We start from the raw sequence: 24,351 nt of genomic DNA, 5'->3' as shown, positions 1-24,351 counted from the left end.
ATTTCCACTCCCAACCTCAGGAAACCACAGTCTGCTTTCTGTCTCTATAGATTTGTTTTTTATGGGCATTTCAGACAAATGGAATCCTACAATATATAGTCTTTAGTGTATAGCTTGTTTCAATTCACATACTTTTTTGAGGTTTGTCATGTGTAGCGTGTAATGGTTTCTTTCTTTTCACTGCTGAATAATATTCCACTGTGCTAACATACCAAATGTTCTTCATCCATTCAATGTTTCATGAATATGATGAATATTTGGGTTGTTTCCATTTTTTAGTAATGATGAATAATGCTGCTATGAGCACTGATGTACAAGTCTCTGTGTGCACACATATTTTCATGTGTCTTGCGTATATATCAAGGAGTGAAACTGCTGGGTTGCATGGCGATTTACATTTAAATTTCAGAAGTTGCCAGACTGTTTTCCAAAGTGGCTGTACTACTTCACATTTCCACCAATAACGTATGAGGGTTTGAATTTCTTCACAACCTTGCCAGCCTTATTATTGCCTATCTTTTTGTTTATGGTCATCCTAGTGGATGTGAAGTGGTCTTATTATGGCTTTAATTTTCAATTCCATAATGACTAAGATATTGAGCATCTTTTCATGTGCCCATTAGCCATTCTTACATCTTCTATTCAAATCTTTTTGCCCAATTTTTAATTGGTTGTCTTATTAATAAATTATAAGAATTATTTATATACTCTGGATACAAGTCCTATATCAGACATATTTGGAACAGAATGAAAATGAAAATACCACATATCAAGATTTATAGGATGCAGTTAAAGAAAAGCTTAGGGCAAAATTTGTAGTTTTTTATGCGTATATGAGAAAGAAAAAAGATCTCAAATCAATAACTTAAACTTATTATCAATAACTCAAACTTATTATCAATAACTCAAAGGAAGGAGAAAAAGTATAGAAAAATGACTACAAAGGAGTACAATATAAGACCAAAAAACTTTTTAGATCTATGTGCAATAAAAACAAAAGAAAATGGACTAAATTTATGATGTGGAAGACTCAGCCATGTCTTGTTTATAAGACATATCTAAAATATAAAATTGCAGAAAGATTGAAAGCAAAAAATGGAAAAGTTATAGCAAGCAAATACTAACAAAACATTGGTGTACCCACATAGATGGTCTGCAACTTATGAGAGTTTGACCTAATTTTTCAACTTTATGATGGCACAAAAATGACAGGTATTTAGTATGCTTCTCAGCTCACAACTGAGTTACTATATCAACTTATGGTGGTTTTGCATTGTAAGTTGAAGAGCACCCGTATTGGTAGCAAGGAAAAATATAGCTTAAGCCAAAAAAATTTACTAGGCATAAAGAGAGATAATACATGATAATGAAAGGAACAATTAATCAAGAAACTATGATCGTTTTAAACTTGGATAAATTAAATAACATAGCTGCAAAAAAGGGAAAGCAAAAATTAAACAGAAAAAAACAAAACAAAACCACAATCATAAGGGAAGATTTCAGACATCATCATAATGTTCTATATCAGACTAAAAATTGGTATAGCTATAAAATATTTGGGCCGGGCACAGTGGCTCACGCCTGTAATCCTAGCACTTTGGGAGGCTGAGGGGGCGCGGATCACGAGGTCAAGAGATTGAGACCATCCTGGCCAACATGGTGAAACCACGTCTCTACTAAAAATACAAAAATTAGCTGGGCATGGTGGCATGTGCCTGTAGTCCCAGCTACTCGGGAGGCTGAGGCAGGAGAGTCGCCTGAACCCGGGAGGCGGAGGTTGCAGTGAGCCGAGATCGCACCATTGCACTCCAGCCTGGTGACAGAGTGAGACTCCATCTCAAAAAAAAAAAAGAAGAAGAAAAACAGATTTGAACACAATTAACAAGCTTGATCTAACAGTCACATGGAGAAAGGACCCTGTGCCTAACAGTAAATGCATGTTTTTTCTAAGCACACAGAATATTTATAAAACCTGACCACTGAATAGAAGCAGTGCAGTTCTCGACAAATAACAAATAACAGGGTTCATGCAAACCGTGTTCTCTGAAGACACTGCAACTAAATTAGAAACCGCCATCCTTACATAACTCATCAACTATGCATATGTTCTCCTGTGGTGTATTTTTTACATTGTTTTCATCAAATACATATAATTTTACATTACATCTTTTCCACTCTTTAATCCATCATAAATATATCCCCATATTGTTACACAATCTTTAATATATTTGGATAATTGTCCACTAAACTGATGTGAGAAATATCTATTTTTGAAGCCTGTAACTGTATATTCCTCTTATCTCTTTTTGTCTAAGTTTTTATTCCAAGATAAATTATTTACCCACTCAGAAAAAGTACAAAGCTTTCATCTACAGTTTCTTCACAATAATAATGAGCTCCAAAGGTCACTGTTTGTTCCTTTTTCTGGCTTCTAGGTGAACAGCAGTAGAAGCAGCCTGGAGGGCAGCATTATTTTGCTTTTTTTAAACATTGTTTTTAGCCCAGAGAGAGCGACATATCCAAACATGATTATGAATACTGTGAGAAAATGGTAAGGTTGTTCATCAAGTTTTGCATGAGCCACTTTAATTTAGATACAACTGCATTCATTAATGCACTTTGAAATTTAAAAACAGGTCAGGCGAGGTGGCTCACGCCTATAATTCTAGCACTTTGGGAGGCCAAGGTGGGTGAATCACTTGAGGTCAGGAGTTCAAGACCCACTTGGCCAACATAGCAAAACCCCATCTCTACTAAAATACAAAAATTATCTGGGCATGGTGGTGCACCCCTGTAAGCCCAGCTACTCATGAGGCTGAGGCAGGAGAATTGATTGAACCTGGGAGGCTGAGGTTGCAGTGAGCCAAGATCACACCACTGCACTCCAGCCTGGGTGACAGAGTGCAAAAAAAATAAAAAATAAAAATACATATAACCGATAGAGAACTTCTCAAAGATGTATTATTTGTAGTAGAATCCTAAGACTCCAGCCAAAGGGTCTGCTTTCAGAAGATGATGATGAGGAAGAGGAAGAGAAAGAGAAGAATAGTGACCACTAGGATGGTCATAAGCAAAATGAGGATGAGGATTGTCAAAGTCAAAATAAAAATTTAGAGCTGAGTCTCTAAATTTAATGTTTTATTTGGAAAAAGACTTGCAATTTGGGATACACACATAGACCAGGTGGTCTTCAGTATGTCTGAAGAAGAAAAGAGAAGTTTAGAGGTTTTATTAACAAGAGAAATGTTACATATTGCTCTTCAAGAAAGTTCATTGGCACTAGTAAGGGTTTGGGGAGCTGGCAAGCTCTGATTAGTGGGCAAAATTCGTCCTAGAGTTGCAGCAAGTTATCTCAGCAGCTGTAAATAAAACTGCTCCCAGGTTACAGCAGGCAGTTCCAGCAGTCAGTCTTGCTGAGAATTACGTTCTTGGAGCAATTTTTATTTATTTATTTATGTTTTTGTACTCGGAGTGCTTTCTCCCCCAACTCCACCACCCAGCCTCTCAACCCTGATTTAGTTGGGTATAACAAGAATGATGCAATTTGCGTGATTAAGTTTCACAGGATGGAGGCAAAGGGTAAAGAGGACAGAATAATTATAGAGATGGGGAAGAAGGATTGGAGATAGAAGACAAGAAAGAGAAAGAATTTCTCAGTTCCAGCAGTACTTAGGACTAGAACTTAAAGTCTCCTGTGAAATGGCGAAATAACCAAACTTTCTTAAATGGTAAATATCCTGGCATCCTCTGGCACGCCCTTGGGAAAATTTCTTCCTTGGGAGAAGAATGGGGTGGCAGGGGCAGTGGGGGGTGGGGAAGTGGGGGCAGAGATAAGGATTTAAAACATTTTTCTGAACTTGAAGATCCTCCTTATCCCATCCCTTCAAGGTGAGGTTGGGAAGGAGGGTTGAAGACCTAGCGTTCATATAATCCAGGAAAAGTTACTCCATCTATTTGAGTCTCCATATCCTTGTGGATAAAACGGGGGATGTTGCTAGTGATCATATCATCATATCATCAGCATCAACTAACTTTAGTAAAGATGAAGAAATAAAATTTCTTGCAACCCATAAAGTATGTTTTTACAAACTAGAAGTAGTGTGATTGTGGCTTAGGGAACAGACAGAGAAAGTTTTAGCCCAGTAATCATTTTTGAATTCCTCAAAGCCCAAAGGAAACAAAATTGGTGGGAGATGGTAAGGGCAGAAATTAATAAAAAGAGCTAACACGAATTTGCATATAATGTAGACATTAATTCCTTGTGAGGAGTCATGGTAATTGTGGGGGCAGTTGTGGATTTTCTTGACTGTATTGATCTTGTGGAAATTAGTATTTGAGCGTGTTCCATCAGTATACAGCTGGACTCTTGGAAGGCCAGAGAAGAATATTTGCCAGACACACACTGGAGAGACTTTGAGGCTCGGACCTGAGTGGCAGTGACCCCAAGTCAAAGCTCTCATCAACCTTCCTGTTGGAGCCTCGCCATGCTCCTCATATCTCCCCATACTCCTGCACTACTAGTATGTCTCAACTTAGAGAAACATCCTGTCCATGACCTCTGTGTTCCTTTGACTCTGACACTTAGGTTTAGACAGGCAGGTTTTATTTCCTCCTGCACTGTCCTAAAACTCTAGAACCTCAACCTATTATCTGGAACCCCAAGCAGTTGGTTATTTAATGATAAGAAGCCCTTCTCCACAGACACCACTTCTTTTTTGCCAAAGACCCAGAGAAAACATGGTTAATCTGCTTCTAGGGGCAGCACTTGGAGAGATTCTCCCATGAATGGGTCCCCTCCTCCCCCCAGAGCAAGGACATTGTCAGCTTCTCATTGCTGTGTTTATGATTTTGCAGTCTCCCCTAGCATCATAATAGCTGACAGTAGCTGACAACTAGGTAGTCTTAAATAGGTGTTCCTTCTACCATGGAGTCCAATCCTGGCCCAGAGGAGGTAGCATTTGGATGAAGAATTTACCTGGGACTCTGACTATCTATAAAACAGAGTCATGTGTGTTCCTTTGCTCAGGGAGAGGAAAAGAAGGGACAGAGATGATGGTAGTTGATACTTCCAGTCTAACTCCAAGAAAAAAACAAACTTGCAAAGTACAAACCAAACTTCTTCCTCATTGTTCTGAAAAACCATTTGCTGCTAATTGGGAAAGAAATTCAATGGCTTGTGCAACCCAGAAACACATATTTTCAGTGATGAGATTGCCCCTGTGTCCTAAGAGATCTGGTTTTCAAAAGCAGCCTGTGTTTGATCTCTAAAGCTATTCATGTCTAATTAGAGAAGAAATTCACTTGTATGGTAGGGAAGCACATTTTTTTTTACATAAGAATGAAAAAGATCAGAGTAGAACACTGCTTTTAACGAGATTACTTCATCTAATGAGGATCTTATTATGAATTTTAATGAAAATAAAAACAGTAACAAAGTAAGGGAAATTAGAGAGCATTACAAAAGTCCTGTTGTTCCATAGAAAACTTGCAGGAACCAGGCAAGGACAAAAGAAGCCATCAGTAACACACTGCTGTATGCACTGCACTTGGGTTTATGAGAGACTGTCTGTTAAGGTAAAGATGTGCTCAAATATATTATCCAGAAAATGTCACTTATGTGTGTATTCTTTTCTCTTTAGCACAATGATACAACTGTTCAACCTATTTGATATGGATTTCTCCTATTCGGAAGAAATTTCAACAACTTCACTTCTAACTTAAACACATTCATCGACTAGCCTGGCCAACATGGTGAAACCCTGTGTCTACTAAAAATACAAAAATTAGCTGGGCATGGTGGCATATGCCTGTAGTCCCAGCTACTCGGGAGGCTGAGGCAGGAGAATCACTTGAACCTGGGAGGCAGAGGTTGCAGCGAGCCGAGATCGTGCCATTGCACTCCAGCCTGGGCGACAAGAGCAAAACTCCGTCTCAAAAAATAAATAAACAAACACATATAACACTGTCAAAATAAGGAGAAACTTTCTTTCCCGCATTGAAAGTCATTGATGTTTTCCTTAAAAGCATTGTATCATGTTTGTATTCTTTAACAATCAAAAAGAATCATTGTCTGCCTTTTTGTTTCTTCTTTTCTAAATGAAAACATTTATAAAAATATTTAAGTGGATAAGTTGCCTATTGAAATTGTAATGTCCCTGAAGTATTGGTTGAGCTTAATTTATTCATATAAGTTTCAAGCCATTCAAAGGCCTATTTTTCTGGCAGAAAACTAAAGACAGAGCTGTTATTGTACCATCTGGTTTGCATGAGGAATCTCTTGGCATCTCTTAACTGCACATTTTATAAATGCTAAATCCCAGATGGCATACATTGTAACAGTGAAGAGTTTTATAAAGGCTTCCAAAAACAAATTCTTTCAAATTTGAATACTGGATAGTCTAAGCAGGGGCTAGGAATTTAAATTCTACACTTGATTAAACTGGCTTTGTTAGCTGAACAAATTTCCCTTTTTTCTTATGTCTTTCCTTCTTCCTAATTATTGGTTCTGTGACTTGAAAATTTCAATCCATGTAATTCTTCTGCCAACAGGTCCCCTCTATAACTCAAGTTCTAGAAAAACTGCAGGAACAACAATCATTGGAAAAACCTATGTTAGGTGCCATTTTGTTTCAAAGATGGTAGAATTTACCACAAGGGAGGTGTGTTATAGCATCCATTAGCAGATCATCAAATACCATCAAAACCGTTCAACTCTTACAAAGCTGATGGTTGGATTAGAAAGACAAGCAAATGTAAACTCCAAGCATTGTGTTGAAATAAAGCCAGAGTAGAATAATGATTGAGAACATAGGGTCTGAAGTCAGAGACTGACAGATATTAAGCCCCAGATTGGATCTTCCCATTAACTTGGGCAAATTACTTCTCCCTAAGCTTTAGTTTCTTCATCAGTAAAATAAAGACAGTACTTTTCTCTTTAAAAGAGAATCATTCACAGGGTTGTTGCAAGTAATTACTGAATATTTGTAAAATACTAAGTACAGTTTATGGTGTGTAGTCAGCACTTAATTAAAGTAAATTAGTAGTAGTACTAGCACTAGGAGAAAGAAAGTTTCTCCTTTCTTTAAGTCAATCTATATAAATGCAGCATTTTCTTAAAACTTCTCTTTTCTCTGCATTTTCCTTCTCAATAACAACAGCCGAGACCTAGTTTTTTTTGTTTGTTTGTTTTGTCCTACCCCTTATCATGGTATAATAAAAATAATATATATTTTACAGTCACACAGAATTGAATTTCAATCTGGGGTTTTGTAATAGTTTACTAGGACTTCCATAACAAAGTACCACAGACTGAGTGGCTTAAACAAATTTATTTTCTTATAGTTCTGAAAGCCAGAATTCTGAAATCAAGGTGTGAGCATGGTTGGTTCCTTTTGAGGGCTGTGAGGAAAGGACCTGTTCCAGGCCTCTCTCCTGGAAAAAGACTTGCAAATGGCCATTTTCTCCTTGTGTCTTCATGTCATCTTCCTCTTCACATGTCTGTGTCCAAATTTTCTCTTCTTATAAGGACACTTGGTCCTTATAAGATGGTCATATTGATTAGAGCACACCCTAATAACTTCATTTAACATCATCACCTCTGTAAAAGCTGTATTAGTCTGTTTTCACACGGCTATAATGAAATACCCGAGACTGGGTAATTTATCAAGGAAAGAGGTTTAATTGACTCACAGTTCCAACATGGCTGGGGAGGCTTCAGGAAACACAATCCTGGCAAAGGCAAAGGGGAAGCAAGCATCTTCCACACACAGTGGTAGGAGAGAGAATGAAGGAGGAACTTCCAAACACTTATAAAACCATCAAATCTCATAGGAACAAACTCACTATCACTAGAACAGCATGGGGGAAATCACCTCCATGATCCAATCACCTCCCTCCCTCAGCACGTGAGAATTACAATTTGAGATGAGATTTGGATGGGGACACAGAGCCAAACCGTATCAAAGGCTATCTCCAAATACAGTAACATTCTGAGGTGCTGGGAATTAGGACCTCAACATGAATGGTAGGGGAGATATATTTTCAGCCCATAATAGCTTTCTACTACTATCAACTGGAGGGAAATTCACCTCAAGGAGACTTCATTTCATTTTCTTACTCCTATCTGGATTATTTATAAATCAGTGCTTAGCACAAGGTCTATACATTGTGGCCTTGACAAAAACTTTCTTCCCTTCTTCTTAGAAAGACTCATGAACTCACATTGTTTCTGGGAACCACCTACTCTTTCCCAGAACTCTGGATGAAACGTGAACGATGTACATGTGGCTTACAAAAACTGCAGAGGACCAAATGAGGAAGGAGTGGCTTACAGAGCTATGATCAAAGGAGACTTAGCAGGACTCAGCTGTTATTGGAATGGTGGGGGACATTTTATGGAAAAGATGCTTTAAAGATTATACAAAGGTGGCCAGGCATGCTGGCTCACACCTGTAATCCCAGCTCTTTGGGAGGCCGAGGTGGATGTATCACCTGAGGTCAGGAGTTCAAGACCAGCCTGGCCAACATGGTGAAACCCCATCTCTACTAAACATACAAAAATTAGCTGGGTGTGGTGGCACGCACCTGCAGTCCTAGCTACTTGGAGGCTGAGGCAGGAGAATCACTTGAACCCAGGAGATAGAGGTTGCAGTGAGCCAAGGTTGTGCCACTGTACTCCAGCCTGGGCAACAAGAGCGAAACTCTGTCTCAAAAAAATAAAAAAAGATTATACAAAGGTGAGAATCAACTTCTTTAAACACAGGGGAAAAAGTAAAAAGCAGAGATGAGGGGAGCCCTGGATTCAATTCCCAGGACTGTCACTAAGTAACTGTAGGACCTAGAGTTATTGTCCCTATCTGCAATCCAGGTTCCTTGCCTCTCACATAAGGAGGTAGCAACCAAATTCTGTATCAGTCAGGTTTCATCAGAGAAGCAGAACCATTCTGAGTGATATAGAATAAAGGGTTTATTGCCGAGATTAAGCTTATACCTGGAAGCCAGGTAAGCTGCCTAGTAAGGCTATTTCTTCTGCACCAGATGTTAGACCCAAAGTCCGTAGGGCCAGCAATTGGGAAGTAAAGATGGAGAGGAAGTAAAGAAAAAGAACAAATTAGAATCTGCAGAGACAAATTGGAACCCCAGAGAATAAAACGAAACCCACGCCTGTCTCTCACCACCCCCAACCTCGACGACACAGGTGTCTACAGGATAATCTGCCACCTTTCACCATAGACAAAGCTGCAAACGCACCTGGCCTAAGATTCAGAGAAGCTGAAGGGGGAGATCTGGACGGAGTGGGAGGAGCTGCAGGTTCGCCTCCTGCCCCACGCCCACAGGGTGAGCAGCAGCTTAGCCACTATATGCATGGTCTCTCCATGGTTTTGGAAGTTACAGGCTGGTGGTGGATGGGATAAATATGGCCAGAGATATGTCTTGTTTGGCAGGCACAGGATTTTGAAAATATCTTTAACATTAAATATCAATATTAAAATTGAGGAAATTGAATGGAATCTGGATTTTCAGCTTCCAGATGAGAAACTGAAGATCATGACAATTACCTCTGCCTGAGCTGGGAAGCAGTTCTTTTTTTTCTTTCTTTTTTTTTTTTTTTTAAGATGCAGTTTTGCTCTTGTTGCCCAGGCTGGAGTGCAATGGCGCGATCTCAGCTCACTGCAACCTCCGCCTCCTGGGTTCAAGCGATTCTCCTGCCTCAGCCTCCAGAGTACCTGGGATTACAGGCATGCGCCACCATGCCCAGCTAATTTTTTTGTATTTTTAGTAGAGAGGAGGTTTCTCCAGGTTGGTCAGGTTAGTCTCGAACTCCCAACCTCAGGGGATCCACCCACCTTGGCCTCCCAAAGTGCTGGGATTACAGGTGTGAGCCGCTGTGCCCAGCCACAGCAGTTTTTTCTTTAGATGCAGCCTGGACTCAACAGTCCACATCACCCCCAGCTGCCCCCAGCTGACCCTGAGGGCAATAGTTAGTCACTTGCCATTCTCATCACACTAAAGCCATTTCCTTGCACCCAACCGACTTCACTCATGTACGGTATTTGCCTTGCTCCAGTAACCATGTCGAATGGCCTTTTGAGTGTGACAATGTCCTATCATTTCCTCTCACATCAGTTACATCCTAACCCTCCCTCATTTCCTTCTGTGCCAATCAGTCACCAAATACATATTATGCGCCTGTGTGAAAGCTCTTCTAGTCCCCATTTCCAGCATGTCTGGCCAATTCTCAAGCATTAAAAAGGCTGTTCTCTTGGGGATATGGGGATATTTACACCTGCACTCACAGGGTTATAAGACTTAAGCAAACTTGCATATTGCCCAATTGCAGTTGAATTACTGATCAGTAGAAAGAACACACACACACTTGCAGGATAATTTCCCAGGTTAGCCAAGGATACAGAAGTGGCCACGCAGAGCAAAATTAGCTGCTATGTGTTTTAGTAACACTTTATCCTGGTCCCATTGTGGAGAAAAGAAAGAGAGATCAGACTGTTACTGTGTCTATGTAGAAAGAAGTAGACATAAGAGACTCCATTTTGTTCTGTACTAAGAAAAATTCTTCTGCTTTGAGATGCTGTTAATCTGTAACCCTACCCCCAACCCTGTGCTCCCAGAAACGTGCTGTGTTGACTCAAGGTTTAATGGATTTAGGGCTATGCAGGATGTGCTTTGTTAAACAAATGCTTGAAGGCAGTATGCTTGTTAAAAGTCATCACCACTCCCTAATCTCAAGTACCCAGGGACACAAAACACTGCGGAAGGCCGCAGGGACCTCTGCCTAGGAAAGCCAGGTATTGTCCAAGTTTTCTCCCCATGTGATAGTCTGAAATATGGCCTCGCGGGAAGGGAAAGACCTGACTGTCCCCCAGCCCGACACCCGTAAAGGGTCTGTGCTGAGAAGGATTAGTAAAAGAGGAAGGCCTCTTTGCAGTTGAGATAAGAGGGAGGCACCTGTCTCCTGCTCATCCCTGGGCAATAGAATGTCTCAGTGTAAAACCGGATTGCATGTTCCATCTACTGAGATAGGAGAAAACTGCCTTAAGGCTGGAGGTGAGACATGCTGGCGGCAATACTGCTCTTTAATGCACCAGATATGTTTCTGTATGTGCACATCAAGGCACAGCACCTTTTCTAACTTTGTTTATGACACAGAGACATTTGTTCACATGTTTTCCTGTTGACCCTCTCCCCACTATTACCCTATTGTCCTGCCACATCCCCCTCTCCGAGATGGTAGAGATAATGATCAATAAATACTAAGGGAACTCAGAGACTGGTGCCGGCATGGTCCTCCGTATGCTGAGCGACGGTCCCCTGGGCCCACTTTTCTTTCTCTGTAGTTTGTCTCTGTGTCTCTTTCTTTTCTCAGTCTCTCATCCCACCTGACGAGAAAACACCCACAGGTTTGGAGGGGCAGGGCACCCCTTCATCCCATAGTGTCATTGCTGTGTGGGCATCTTACACACTCTCTGAACAAGCAGAGTCCTGCCATAGTTAAAAACAGCAGCTTATTTCTTGCTATATTACTGCCCTTTTATATGCAAGCTACTCTAGAAAAACATATATATGTATCTATATGCATGCATAAACATACACATACACATACCACTAATCTCTTACAATATTGACTTCTCTTGGTTCTTGAAACAACCTCAGCATAGGCAAACCCACATACCCATCTAGGATAAAGACAAGCAAATGAGTATCCAGGTATTCTCAAATAAGAATCAAACAAGTAGAAGAAAACTGCAGAGCTTGAAGACAAGGCTTTTGAGTTAACCCAATCCAACAAAGACAAAGAAAAACGGATTTTAAAAATGAACAAAGTCTCCAAGAAGTTTGGGAGTATGTTAAATGACCAAACCTAAGAATAATTGGCATTCCTGAGGAAGAAGAGAAATCTAAAAGTTTGAAAAAGATATTTGAGGGCATAATTGAGGAAAACTTCCTTGGCCTTGTTAAAGATCTAGACATCCAAATACAAGAAGCTCAAAGAACACCCAGGAAATTCACTGTAAAAAGATTATCATGTAGGCACATAATGATCAAATTCAAGATGAAGGAAAGAATCTTAAGATCTGTGAGGCAAAAGCATCAGGTAACCTATAAAGGAAAAACTATCAGATTAACAGCAGATTTCTCAGCAGAAACCCTACAGGCTAGAAGGGATTGGGGTCCTGTCTTTAGCCTTCTTAAACAAAATAATTATCAGCCAAGAATTTGGTATCCAGTGAAACTATGCTTCATAAATGAAGGAAAAACACAGTTTTTTTTCAAACAAATGCTGAGAGAATTTGCCACTACCAAGCCAGCACTACAAGAACTGCTAAAAGTAGCTCAAAATCTTGAAACAAATCTTCAAAATATACCAAAATAGAACCTCCTTAAGGCATTATCTCACAGGACTTATAAAACAAAAACACAATGAAAAAAAAAAAACACAAGGTATTCAGGCAAAAACTAACACAACGAATAGAATAGTACTTCGCTTCTCAATACTAACACTGAATGTAAATGGACTAAATGCTCTACTTAAAAGATATAGAATGGCAGAATGAATAAGAATTCAGCAACCAAGTATCTGCTGTCTTCAAGAGACTCATCTAACATGTAAGGACTCACATAAACTTAGAGTAAAGGGGTGAAAAAGGACATTCCATGCAAACGGACATAAAAAGTGAGCAGGAATAGCTATTCTTGTATCAGTCAAAACAGACGTTAAAGCAACAACAGTTAAAAAAGACAAAAAGGCAAGGTGTGGTGGCTCATGCCTATAATCACAGCACTTTGGGAGGCTGGAGGGGGCAGATCACTTGAGGTCAGGAGTTCGAGACCAGCCCAGCCAACATGGTGAAACCCCATCTCTACTAAAAATACAAAAATTAGCTGGGTGTGGTGGCATGTGCCCATAGTCCCAGCTACTTGGGAGGCTGAGACAGGAGAATCTCTTGAACCTGGGAGGCGGAGGTTGCAGTGAGTGGAGATCATGCCACTGCATTCCAGCCTGGGCAAGAGAGCAAGATTCCATCTTTAAAAAATAAAAAGACAAAGAGGTACATTATATAATGATAAAAGGACTAGTCAAAAGGAAAACACCACAATCATAAATATATATGCACCTAACACTGGAGCTCCCAAATTTATAAAACAATTACTACTAGACCTAAGAAATGAGATAGACAACAACACAATAATAGTGGGAGACTTCAATACTCTAATGACAGCGCTAGACAGGTCATCAAGACAGAAAGTCAACAAAGAAACAATGGACTTAAATATACCTTAGAACAAATGGAACTTAACAGACATTTACAGAGCATTTTACCCAACAACTGCAGAATATACATTCTATTCATCAGCACATGAAACATTCTCCAAAATAGATCACATAGTAGGCCACAAAACAAGTCTCAACAAATTTAAGGCTGGGCACGGTGGCTCACATAATCCCAGTACTTTGGGAGCCCGAGGTGGGAGAGTCGCCTGAGGTCAGGGGTTTGAGACCAGCCTGGCCAACATAGTGAAACCCCGTCTCTACTAAAAATACAAAAAATTAACCAGGCATGCTGACACATGCCTGTAATCCCAGCTACTCAGGGACTGAGGCAGGAGCATCACTTGAACCTGGGAGGCAGAGGCTGCAGTGAGCCAAGATCACACCACTGCACTCCAGCCTGGGTGAGGGAGTGAGATTTCATCTCAAAAAAAAAAAAAAAAAAAAAAAAAGAAAAAAAAAGAAAAAAAAGAAAAGGCCAGGCATGGTGGCTCACGCCTGTAATCCCAGCACTTTGGGAGGCCAAGGCGGGTGGATCACCTGAGGTCAGGAGTTCAAGACCAGCCTGGCCAACAAGGTGAAACCCCGTCTCTACTAACAATATAAAAATTAGCCAGGTGTGGTGGCACACGCCTGTGATCCCAGCTACTCGTGAGGCTGAGGTAGGAGAATCTCTGGAACCCAGAAGGCAAAGGTTGCAGTAAGCCAAGATCGCATGAGTACTCTGTCAGAGCACAGGGGAGTAAAACTGGAAATCAACTCCAAAAGGAACCCTCAAAACCATGCAAATACATAGAAATTAAATAACCTGCTCCTGAATGATTCTGGGGCCAACAATGAAATCAAGATGGAAATTTAAAAATTCTTCAAACTGAACGATAATGGTGACACAACCTATCAAATCTCTAGGATACAGCAAAAGCAGTGGTAAGAGGAAAGCTCATAGCCTTAAATGCCTACATCAAAAAGTCTGAAAGAGCATAAATAGACAACTATGGTCACATCTCAGGAACTAGAGAAACAAGAACAAACCAAGCCCAAACCCAGCAGAAGAAAAGAAATAAGAAATAAATAAAATTGAAACAAATAAAAAATACAAAAGATAAATGAAATGCAAAGCTGGTTCTTTGAAAAGATAAATAAAATTGAAAGACTGCTAGTGAGATTAACCAAGAAATGAAGAGAGAAGATCCAAATAAGCTCAATTAGAAATGAAACGGGCTGGGCAAGGTGGCTTACACCCCATAATCCCAGCATTTTGGGAGGCCGAGGTGGGCGGATCATGAGGTCAGGAGATGGAGACCATCCTGGCTAATACGGTGAAACCCTCTCTCTACTAAAAATACAAGAAAATTAGCCGAATGTGGTGGCAGGTGCCTGTAGTCCCAGCTACTCAGGAGGCTGAGGCAGGAGAATGGTGTGAACCCGGGAGGTGGAGTTTGCAGTGAGCTGAGATCATGCCACTGCATTCCAGCCTGGGTGACAGAGCAAGACTCTGTCTCAAAAAAAAAAAAAAAAAAAAAGAAAAGAAAAGAAACAAAACGGGAGATATTACAACTGACACCACGGAAATACAAAAGATCATTCAAGGCTACTATGAACACCTTTACACACACAAACTAGAAAACCTAGAGGAGATGGATAAATTCCTGGAAACATAAAACCCTCCTAGATTAAACCAGGAAGAAATAGAAACTCTGAACAGACCAATAACAAGCAGCGAGATTGAAATGGTAATAAAAACAAGACCAAAAAAAAAAAAAGAAAAAAAAATCCAGGACCAGATGGATTCACAGCTGAATTCTATCAGACATTCAAAGAATTTGTACCAGTCCAATTGACACTATTCCACAAAATAGCAGAAGAGGGAAACTTCCCTAAATCATTCTACAAACACTAATACCAAAACCAAGAAAGGACATAACAAAAAAAAGAAAACTACAAACCGATATTCCTGATGAGCATAGATGCAAAAAACCTCAACAAAATACTAGCTAAGTGAATCCTATAGCATATCAAAAAGATAATCCACCATGATCAAGTGGGTTATGTACCAGAGGTGCAGGGATGATTGAGTGGCTGGGCTCATTCATTCATCACCAGTTAACTAGCAAGTCAGCTGAGGACTGGTCACTCTAGGATAGCCTCAGCTTAGATGCCCTGTCTCGCCTTTTGAGATTGCTCATTATCTGCAGGTTAGCCTGGGCCTGTTCTCATGGAGACAGCAGGGTGTATAAGACCTCTCCAGACCTAGTCACAGAACTGACACAAGGTCATTTCTACCACATTCTATGGGCTAAAGCAAGTCACAAGGCCAGCAAGATTTTGGTGGTTGGGGGTGGTGAAACCTAGGTTGACAAGAATGACATGCCAGGTTGGGGACAGAAATGTAGTTGTAATTAAGCATTAATCAGGCTGCACTTTGGCCCACTTTCTTGTGGCTGAAAGTCACATAGCAGTAGATATTGACCATTTGCATCCCCATTGTTCCCGCAGATAAGATCCCTGACATTAGGGACATGAGACTGTTTAAGAATTGATTTGCATCTCTGTTGTTCCTATAGACAGGCTCTCTGACATTAGAATCATAAGGCTTTTTGCTTAAGGATCACTTAACATGTTTTTCAGACCGCAAATTCCAGCAACATTTTTTTTTTTTTTTTTGAGACAGAATTTTGCTCTTTTGTTGCCCAGGCTGGAGAGCAATGGTGCAATCTCGGCTCACTGCAACCTCCGCCTTCTGGGTTCAAACAATTCTTCTGCCTAAGCCTCCCAAGCAGCTGGGATTACAGGCACCTGCCACTACGCCCAGCTAATTTCTGTATTTTTAGTAGAGATGGGGTTTCACCACGTTGGCCAGGCTGATCTCAAACTCCTGACCTCCAGTGTTCCACTTGCCTCAGCCTCCCAAAGTGTTGAGATTACAGGTGTGAGCCACTGCGCCTGGCCTGTGTTTTTCTTTTTTTTTTTTTTTTTAATTGAGACAGAGTCTTGCTCTGCACCCAGGCTGGAGTGCAATGGTACGATCTCGGCTCACTGCAACTTTCACCTCCCGGGTTCAAGCAATTCTCCTGCCTCAGCCTCCTGAGTAGCTGGGATTATAGGAGCATACCACCATGCCCGGCTAATTTTTTGTATTTTTAGTAGAGATGGGGTCTCACCATGTTGGCCAAGCTGGTCACGAACTCCTGACCTCAAATGATCTATCTACCTTGGCCTCCCAAAGTGCTAGGATTACAGGTGTGAGCCACCATGCTCTGCCTTCCAGCAACCATTTTGAGGACCCCTCACCACCCCTGCCCAGAGGAATGGGATCACCATGAAAATAGTTTATCTCCCTGTCCCATGGCTTCACTCCCGTACTCCACCAATCAATGATCTCCATTCCAAACCACTAAAAACCCTAGCCCCAGACTCCTCAGGGAGATGGATTTGAGGTTTCCTCCCATCTCTTCATTCGGTGACCCTATGATTAAACCTCTTTCTCTGCTGCAACCCAGCGTCTCAGCGTATTGACTTGCTGTGGGCATTGGGCAACTGACTTATTATGGTTACAGTGGTGGTGGTATAATAGGCTGACTGTAGAGGCACATTACAAAGGGTGGGAGCACAGAGAGGGGCACAAGATTGGGACTTTTACACTCTATCTACTGCTACATTGCTAAGAGTAACCATTGCCCTAGCTACTTAGCCATAGGGTCATTTGTGTGAACATCTGTATGAAAATGACTTTTTAGTTAACATTATATGTAAATGAGTTTTATTTAGAACTTTTCAGCTGGGCGCAGTGGCTCACACCTGTAATCCCAGCACTTTGGGAGGCCGAGTCGGGCGGATCATGTGAGGTCAGGAGTTCGAGACCAGCCTGGCCAACATGGTGAAACCCCCGTCTCTACTAAAAATACAAAGCATTAGCTGGGCATGGTGGCACATGCCTATAATCCCAGATACTCAGGAGGCTGAGACCAGAGAATCTCTTGAACCTGGAAGACGGAGGTTGCCATGAGCCGAGATCATGCCATTGCACTCCGGCCTGGGCGACAGAGCAAGACTCCATCTCAAAAAAAAAAAAAAAGACTTCTGGGCCTTCTGTCTTCCATATATTGATGCCGCCCTACCTTTATATTTATAGATCGATAAAGCTTTCATCCTAGTTCTTTCTGAATTTATTACTGTCAGAAGGCTCATTCAACTTGGATCTGTCTAAAGGACCCAAGGGGAAAACAACATTAACATTGTATATTAGATTGGTAAAGGAACTACCATATGATGTTCGAGAACATTCTCATTGACATAGTCTATCTTATTTTTCCAAGTTAAATTCATATTTGATATTTGAAAGCTATTTTGAGCTGCATTAGCATAACTGGGAGAAGTTTTTATATTATTTATCTTATACTGCTAAAATTCTAATTAATGTCATCTTGTACTTTTAAAAGACAAGTGAACTGCAAGAGAAGCACAGAGTTTTAAAACACCCCCGCATGCACAGACACACACACACAGCGAGAGAGAGAAAATCGAAATGAATTAGAAAGGGCAGGGAGAGGCATCAGGAGACCTGGTTTCTCACTGGAGCTCTATCTGCTACTAACTTGGTAAATGACCTGGAGCAAGTCACTAAACCTCTTTAGATATTAAACCTCTTAATATCTTCATTTTACCATAGGGAGTTGGACTTTGTTTCAAAGCCTCAAGTTCCGGATCCATTCATTTCGCCTTTTTACCTTTATACTACTGAGTTTTCATCCTTGAGCCTTAGACTCTGTAACTTAGGTAGCTCACTCAGAAATCAGTCAAAATTATTATTAAAAAAAATTTTTTTTGTCCAGGCACGGTGGCTCACACTTGTAATCCCAGCACTTTGAGAGGCCAAGGCAGATGGATCACCTGAGGTCAAGAGTTCAGGACCAGCCTGGCCAACATGATGAAACCCCATCTCTACTAAAAATACAAAAAGTAGCCAGGTGTGGTGGCACACGCCTGTAGTCCCAGCTGCTGGGGAGGCTGAGTCATAAGAATAGCTTGAACCTGGGAGGCAGAGGTTGCAGGGAGCACAGATGGTGCCACTGGACTCCAGCATGGGCGACAGAGTGAGACTCTGTCTCAAAAAACTAAAACTAACTAACTAAATAAATTTTTAAGAGACAGGGTCCTGCCATGCTGTCCAAGGTGGTTTTGAATTCCTGGCCTCAAGTTATCTTCTAGCCTCAGCCTCCCAAAGTGCTGGGATTATAGGCGTGAGCCACCATGCCCAGTCTATAATTATTTAATTGGTTATTTTATCACTAAAACAATTCAACCAAAACAGAGGAAATAAAGTTGTTGGAGCCTCACCAATGCATCTTAATGTAGACTTTCTCATTGTCTGAACTAGTACCCTGGGTTCTTTGTCCTACCTCCTAGAAAATTAAGGAACATGGACACAAAGGTGGGTTGGAGCGAAAGTTTAATGAGGGAAAGAGGCCAGGTGTGGTGGCTCACACCTCTAATCCCACCAGTTTGAGAGGCCGAGGTGGGTGGATCACCTGAGGTCAGGAATTTGAGACCAGTCTGGCCAATATGGTGAAACCCCATCTCTACTAAAAATACAAAATTAGCCGAGTGTGGTGGGGCATGCCTGTAATCCCAGTTACTTGGGAGGCTGAGGCAGGAGAATCTCTTGAATCCAGGAGGCGGAGTTTGCAGTGACCCGAGATCACACCATTGCACTCCAGCCTGGGCAACAAGAGCGAAACTCCGTCTCAAAAAAGAATAGTAATAAGTGAAAGAAAAAAATTCTCTGCAGCAGAGAGGGGAGTCCAAGTGGATTGCCAGGTTACAGCTGAATTCAAAAGCTTTTTTAAGAAACTCCTCTCTCATCTCTAGCAGTTTGAGTAACTTCTCATCAGTAAAGCTGTCTGTGCAACTCCCGGTATCTTACGCAACTGTGGGCATGTATCTAGGCAAGCACAAAGCCTGCGTCTCTTGTTTTGATAACTGCGGGTTTGTTTTAGGTAAGCCCCCCTCCTCCCTGTGTAAGTTCCCACCATGGATATGCCTGAAAAGGGGAGGAAACTTTTTCCTAGGAGCTCGCTAATTAGACAAAGTTGCTTATCTGTGTGCAGGTGCAGCCTGTTTATCCCAAATGATTTTTCCTTTTCTTCTCCCTCAAAGTCAGAAAGGCAGGAGTTACTTATTCTTTAAGGGCTGAAGGAAGAAAACTCCCACCTTTGCACTCTGAAAGTTCACTGAAAATAAACTGACCAAAGGCAGATGAATAGGAGAAAAATTCATACAAAATTATTAATGAGCAGGGGAAGGTGGGAATCACAGAGTAATTGCCCCTAAACCCTCAATGGGGCACAGATGCATATATACGGTGGGGTTTTTTTTTTTTTTTTTTTTTTTTGAGATGGAGTCTTGCTCTGTTGCCCAGGCTGGAGTGTAGTGGTGCAATCTTGGCTCACTACAGCCTCTGCCCGCCGGGTTCAAGCGATTCTCCTGCCTCAGACTCCTGCGTAGCTGGGATTACAGGCACACACCACCATGCCTGGCTAATTTTTTATATTTTTAGTAGAGACAGGGTTTCGCCATGTTGGCCAGGCTGGTCTCAAACTCCTGACCTCAGGTGATCCACCTGCCTCGGCTTCCCAAAGTGCTGGGATTACAGGTGTGAGCCACCGTGCCTGGCTGTATATACAGTTTTTCATAGGGGAGGGAGGAGATGGGGACTGTAGACAATTCTCTTGAGGGGCAATAATGATTATCAGGGAGAATGAACAGACCAGGGAGAGAGAAATTAACTTGTACATAATTATCTTTGGAATTTGACTGAGCTTCAGAGGCTGACATTATCTTGTGGAAAAGTCTGTCCATGTGTGGTTACATTCCTTAGTCTCCTTTCCTGCTATAGATAATGAGATTTCAGGGAGGGGATAGAAGGTAATAGTGTTTCTTCTGTTAAGAAGCTGCCTTGGCTGGGCCCAGTGGCTCATGCCTGTAATCTCAGCACTTTGGGAGGCCAAGGCAGGTGGATCATTTGAGGTCAGGAGTTTGAGACCAGCCTGACCGTCATGGTGAAACCCTGTCTCTACTAAAAATACAAGAAAAAAAAAATAATTAGCCATGCTTGCTGGCGTGCACCTGTAATCCCAGCTACTTGAGAGGCTGAGGCAGGAGAATCACTTGAACCTGGGAGATGGAGGTTGCAGTGAGCCCAGATCATGCCATTGCACTCCAGCCTGCGCAACAAGATCAAAGCCCTGCCAAAAAAAAAAAAAAAAAAAGAAGGAGCTTTCTTTTTTTTTTCCCCAGAGAGAGTTCCTTCCTGTACTTTGGGGGTGAAAAGGGAACAAGGCAAGGATAGAGAGACCTTGATTCTGAGGCTTATTTCTGAAGCCTTTTAATTTTCCAAAGCACTTGGCATGCCCAGGCACATTTGGGGAATTGTTTTCTGTGCTCCAACCCTCCCATCTCCTTAATCCTATTCCCGGTGATGATATTCAATATATTTAAAACCCATACAGCAAAAGCATGAACAAATCAGAATAGACAATGGTCGCAAATGCCCAGCACAGCCACGTGGACTCCCCGGACCCTGGCAACCCTCTCCTTTCCTGGATGATGCTGTCGATTCTCTGGGACAACTTTCTTGACTTGTAATCCAAATACATATGTATAGACCCACATGCAGACACATAAAGTATAAATATACACATAAGTTTGAGAAAGAAAAGAAACTTTTTATCTGAAGAATGCAAGTCCCTTTAAATTATCAGGCCCAGAGAGGCATTGAAACGTGACAGCAGTCACACCTCACTCCCTCGGGCTTAGTAATTATCTCTTGGAGCTACTTGATATGTGGGCTCTAGACTGACACCAAGTAGCCATAAAATTAACCTAACTATGCCATACGCTGGACATCATAACTCATACCATATGCTGGACGCCATTAATCATACCCTATAGTTCAACAATGTATAGCCAATCACTAATCAGTGTTTTTTTTTTTTTTTTTTTGAGATGGGATCTTGCTATGCTGCCCAGACTGTCTTAAAAGTCCTGGGCTCAAGCTATCCTCCCACCTCAGCCTCCTGAGTCACTGTGACTACAGGTGTGAGCCACTGTACCCAGCTAATCAGTGTTATTTCTGTAAATCAATGAGTCAAGAAACACTGTATCAGCCACTAATCCCAGCACTTTGGGAGGCCAAGGCAGGCGGATCACCAGGTCAGGAGACCATTCTGGCTAACATGGTGAAACCCTGTCTCTACTAAAAATACAAAAAATTAGCCGGGAATGGTGGTGGGTGCCTGTAATCCCAGCACTTTGGGAGGCTGAGGCAGGTGGATCATGAGTTCAGGAGATCAAGACCATCCTGGCTAACACGGTGAAACCCCATCTCTACTAAAAATACAAAAAATTAGCTGGGTGTGGTGGTGGGCACCTGTAGTCCCAGCTACTCGGGAGGCTGAGGCAGGAGAATAGCGTGAACCTGGGAGGCGGAGCTTGCAGTGAGCTGAGATCGTGCGACTGCACTCCAGCCTGGGCGACAGAGCAAGACTCTGTCTAAAAAAAAAAAAAAAACAAAACAAAAAAAACACCCACTTGTGACAAAAGTGGAGAACTCACCAAGGCAACTTGGAAGTGTTTCCTGGGCAGCTGTCCACACTTTGCCTCAAGTAAACTCTTTAAAACTATATTCTCTTCTCCTTCCTTTAGGTCGACAGGTTTTTCATTTTCCTATTAAAGCAAAACATGAAAGCATAGTAGATATATAGCCCTGAAATTCCAGTTTTATTGCAGACATCTTTCATGTCAGTACTCACAGATCTGAACGAACTCATAGAATCATTTGCAGTAGCTGAAGAGTATTCCATAGTTTATCCAACCATCTCTAGATGGTGATATTTAGGTTGTCTTTTATAAATACTTTTATAATTGTTGTGGAAAACAAGGGCAGCAGATTCAGAATTTAAGAATTATAAACTGTCATTTATAAGAACCACACTTCAGAAAGGAAGACATCTGCCCAAATGAGGCAACAACAAAACTATAGTCTTTCTTTTATGTATGAGAACCCCGTCAAGAAATGCCTTGTGATTAGCAAGAGAGAAACGGTTTCATGATACATAGAACCCAGGGCAGAGAAGAGGAGAAGGAACACCTTGTAATAATAAATCAGCAAACTTTAAGAGGTTCATTGAAAAGAGTGTGGAACGCATATATTTGAACGAGGTCCGCTGTTTGTTTACTGCCTTTTTTTTTTTTTTTTTTTTTTTGAAACAGAGTTTCACTCTTGTTGCCCAGGCTGGAGTGCAGTGGCACAATCTTGGCTCACTGCAACCTCTGCCTCCTGGGATCAAGCGATTCTCCTGCCTCAGCTTCCCGAGTAGCAGGATTTACAGGTGTGTGCCGCCATGCCCAGCTAATATTTTTGGTAGAGACAGGGTTTCACCATGTTGGCTAGGCTGGTCTCAAACTCCTGACTTCAGGTGAGCCACCCACCTCAGCCTCCCAAAGTGCTGGGATTATAGGCGTGAGCCACCGCACCGGGCCTATTTAGTGCAATATTTTTTTAAATTTAATTTTAATTTCCAGGATACGTGTACAGGACATGCAGCTTTGTTACATAGGTAAACGTGTGCCATGGTGGTTTGCTGCACCTATCAACCCATCACCTAGGTATTGAGCCCCGCATGCATTAGCTATTTATCTTGATGCTCTCCCTCCCCCCACCCCCCGACCCCTGCCACCAGGACCCAGTGTGTGTTGTTCCCCTCCCTGTGTCCATGTGTTCTCATTGTTCAGCTCCCACTTATAAGTGAGAACAGAATGTTAAGAATCATTTTTGTAAAAACTTTAGTTTTTCCTACCTCCTGATAGGAGACACTGTTTTACGGAGCAGCTATTTCTTCCTGTGTTCAAAGTCAGTTGCTGAACACATGGTAGCTTCCTGCTTTTCCACAGCATCCTAGACATGGATGCTCCTGGGCCCAGAGCCATTTGTTCGGTGGCTGTCCCTAGCACACCACAGGTCTGGGTTAGGTGAGACAAACAAAATTAATCTCTGGTGCACGTACCAGCTTCACCAGCCCACAGCGGGCTTTCTCACCACATCTCCTGCTTGGGGTCTCTGTGCTGCCCCTTAACCTTTTAGAAACCCAAAATTTGGGGGCTCTGACCAAAGCTGCCCTTTCCAAGGCAAAAACTTCCCGCTCTGGAGAAAGACACCATCTCGAGGGGAGTGAGTAGCGCGGTGGGAAGGGAGGTGGGGTCTGAGGGAGGCTGAATAAGCACATTAACCCATCACTTCTCTGACCACCTTCTCAATAGGGCTCTGAGTCTCACGTCTATGCTTCTTTTTCCTCTAATGTCTTATCATAGTCTTAACCATTGTGGCAATAAATTATATTTGTAGAAAAGGTGCCACTTTTCAGAAAAATATGCATAGAAGGAGAAACTATTGCTATCATGCTTTGGCTATAAAATGAAATCCTTTTACCATCTCTATCCCCAAAAACTTATCTGTATTTTGCTCCTTCTTCCCAATTCCGCTGGGATGTAATCTACTCAATTCCCGTAAAGAGGTTAACCACTGGCCACCACAGATTTTCTCGCCTCGCTCCCTCCAAGTATTTTCCAGGTTTTCCTGATTATAAGAATCACCTGTGGTGCTCATTAAGTAAATATTTCCCAGGCACATCTTCTGGAGAGTCTAATTCAGCAGCTTTTGGGTGGGACCCTGGAATCTGTGATATTAATGAGAGCTCCATGTGATCCTTTTGATCAAGGAAGTCAGGGAAACAGTTAATCTCCAATGTTATTTCAGATGCCTCAGGTTATACCTCAAAGGCAACACATGAATCAATACAGTTTAGGATGATGCAAAAATAATTGCAGTTTTTGCCATTAAAAGTAGTGGCAAAGGGCCGGGCACAGTGGCTCACGCCTGTAATCCCAGCACTTTGGGAGGCTGACACGGTTGGATCACTTGAGGCCAGGAGTTTGAGACCAGCCTGGCCAACATGGTGAAACCCTGTCTCTACTAAAAATACAAAAATTAGCTGGGCTTGGTGGTGGGC

This window comes from Pan troglodytes, chromosome 18 (genome assembly GCF_028858775.2).
Source record: "Pan troglodytes isolate AG18354 chromosome 18, NHGRI_mPanTro3-v2.0_pri, whole genome shotgun sequence".
Lineage (NCBI taxonomy): Eukaryota > Metazoa > Chordata > Mammalia > Primates > Hominidae > Pan > Pan troglodytes.
This window is presented reverse-complemented; position numbering follows the sequence as displayed.